Here is a 3,389-nt window from a genome sequence, read left to right on the forward strand (position 1 = left end):
TATATATATATATATGTCAATTAGAAAAGGTAGCTATCATTGTGATATTAAAACAATTAGGATAATGTTGGCTAATAAAATATAATTAGTGGATGGTTTAAAGGAAATATAAGGGGAAAATTGGAGTATAGGGTCAAAATCGATGGGCAAGAGTTTATCCACAAGTTAGGGAGGTTAGTTGGTTTTGCTTTGGTGGGCCAACTTTCGAAGAAAATTTCTAAATAATGTGGTTATTGTTAGGACATCAATATCATAATAATTAATCAAATTAATTGCATTAGCATTTCCTTAAGAAAATTTTAGGTAGGATTATAATTTTTTTCTTTTTAAGTATTTTTTATGAAATATTTTAAGTCGCTCGTTATGACATATTAATTAATCAAAAGAAGTACATATTAGAGTTGTATTTTTCTATTTTTTGTGATTTGCTTAAATAAATATGAAAATTGACTATGAATGATGCACAACTAAAAAAAATAGTCATTGATATGTCCTCCTTCGTTTGATGATTGTGATTTGCACATTTGTTTGAGTATTTTTAAATAATCATATAAATGGGTTTAGTTGGTGGTTATTTGTTGAAAGTAATATATATATATATATATTGATTGGTTAAAAATTAAATAATGAATTTTTTAATTTGTAAACTAAACTATATCCATTTGTTAGAGTGAAATGATAATTGAGATGGACATTTAAGAGATAATTAATAAAAATCATTTGATACAATCTATAAAATATCAGTTTTTAATTTTTTTTTAAACAAAATAAAAAACAAAATTTTTTATTTTAATATATTTTTGGTATATTTTTTATTAATTACTTTTCCAATAGGCGAGCTCATGAGTTAACGAGTTAGGACATGTTTGAGCTTGGCTTTTAACTTATAGAGCTCAGTTCATGAGCCATTTATCAAGTTGAGCCCGAGCCCGGCTTGCTCTAACACCCCTTAAATTATCAGTAAATTTTATGGTGCAGTGTATGTATGTATGTATATATCCATGCATCTCTCTCTCTCTCTCTCTTTCTATATATATATATATATATATATATTATGACGTGCATATGAAATTATTGTACTATATATTTTTGGACTATTTAAAATTCTAGCGGTGATAATTAGAATTAAATTGGTGAACGGGCCTTTTGGGCGGGCCGTAGGTTTCTCCCAATGGATAAAGCCTTAGTGTTTAGGCCCAAATTCATCTAGTTCAGATGGCCAAAAAGAACAGCTTTGAAACATATAACTCCTAAATAAAATCAAAGTTGAATTTTAATACCACGAATTTTTTATTCGAAAATGAGGAAAGGAGGTGAGCAAGCGCTCAATGGAGTTGGGCTTAGCTAATTTTGATTTTAGTTATTTATCTATCTTTTATTATTAACATAATTTTAATTATATACATAATACCTTTTTTTAAGTCACTATATATATATATATATATATATATTCCACCTAAATTATTCGCAACATCTAGAAAGTTACCATTTTAATCCTTAAAATACAATACACATTTTCAAGCATAAATAATATGGTATGCGTGCAAAAATTAAAGTTCAATTATTATACATCTACTATCTAAATACATAGGAATTGAGGTGTGTGAATGTAAATCTTCCTTTTCTTCTTTGGTGACTTAGAGTCCAATTAATGGAAACAAGGAGTTTCTAATTCTACTAATTATTATAATAAGACGATAAATAAAAAAAAATCAGAGGAAAAAATAATAAGAAACTGATTGAGATTGAAATTTTTCCTCAATTGTACTCATAAATGATTCAATAAAAGTATTTCCTACATAAAAGTATAAATATCATTTTCTCAATTAACTTTATCTTAATAACATTCTTTAATGATTTTTATGTAAATTTATTAGGGAGTGATAAAACTCTTTTCTAAAGGGAAGGAGTGTCTAAAAAATTTGTTGTTCGCGAATAGTTTGTGTTCGGTTCGTCAAGTAACACGTGTTTAAATAGTTGGTTAAGTAAGTGAGTCGAAAAAAAACAAATTTTATAAGCTAAAATTATAAACAATTCTTTGTTCGTTCGTGCTTATCTCTTTTTAGTTCGAAATAAGAAGATTATACATTCTAGCTCATGTAGGCAAGTGATTCAGTGATTTTTATTGCATAAGAGTGATGCAAATTCGAATCCAACATTTTATATTTATTTTTCTAATTAATTTGAACAAGTTAATTTCAAGTTGAATCCATGTCGAACATGAAAAAGAATATGTAAATCAAGTCGAATACAAACATACTGTTTACTAACAATTTCTAACACGAGCCCATTTGATATGAGTCAAATATAAGGCAAGTCTGAGCTCATTCAAGCTCAACTCATTTACACCCTCTACTGATTGGGCCATCTTCTAGAAGCAAGATAAAAAGAACAAAGAAAAAATAAGTTTAATAAAATTCTCCACTTTTTTAATTTTGAATTTAATTATCTAATTTTCAAATATTTCCACATGATTAACGGCATTAAAGAAGAGGCGACAGCCTACATGTTGCGCATGCAGCATTTGGAGGCATCAGGACAAATATATAATTACAATAAAAAAATAATAGAAATATCTAATAATTTAATTATACTGTTTTAAAATTGTATAATATAGTACATTATTTTAATTATAATTAAAGATAATACATAAAGCATGATTTTAACAATTAAGCTATTTTACAAGTCGATTTTTTTATTTAAAATCGATTTTCAAGAAAATTATTCTGATTTTTAAATAAAAAAAATTGAATCATTCAAATTTAATAAATGTATTTTGAATAACTAACATATAAATAACCGGAATTAAAATATATTAAATGGCAATATGTTTGAGAAAAAGAGTTGATATTTATAAATAAGAAGATTTACATAAATGCCACTCAATTTCTGCATATTTATATTTATAACATTTAAACTTTAATTATTTTTTACATATATTTTACATATCTAAAGATTTTTTTTATTTATAAAAAAAAGAGATTTAATTTTAATATAAATTGGGAAGAGATATTTAGCCCCTTAAATAATAGTAAAAAATATTAAATAATATTAAACGCCTAATTAAATTGTGTTTTTTTTTTATTTTGAGCCCAGAGAAAAAAAATAATTTTTTTCCTACTTCTGAATATTTATCAACTCATTAACCATAATAATATATATTTGGATCTTAGCCACATTTATATCAATAAATATAATATTTTTTTTTCCAAATTTCTATGAAAAGAGATATTTTCTTAAAATTATATAGTAGACAAGAGATGAAGATAATTGGTTCATTTTACCCATTTAAGAGTAGGGGCATTTACACACATACCACCAAATTCTTATGTAATTACATATAGGGCACATAAATTATGCTTTTTATATTTATACCACTAAAATATTTC

The sequence above is a fragment of the Phalaenopsis equestris genome, unplaced genomic scaffold, assembly GCF_001263595.1.
Source record: "Phalaenopsis equestris unplaced genomic scaffold, ASM126359v1 Scaffold000359, whole genome shotgun sequence".
NCBI lineage: Eukaryota > Viridiplantae > Streptophyta > Magnoliopsida > Asparagales > Orchidaceae > Phalaenopsis > Phalaenopsis equestris.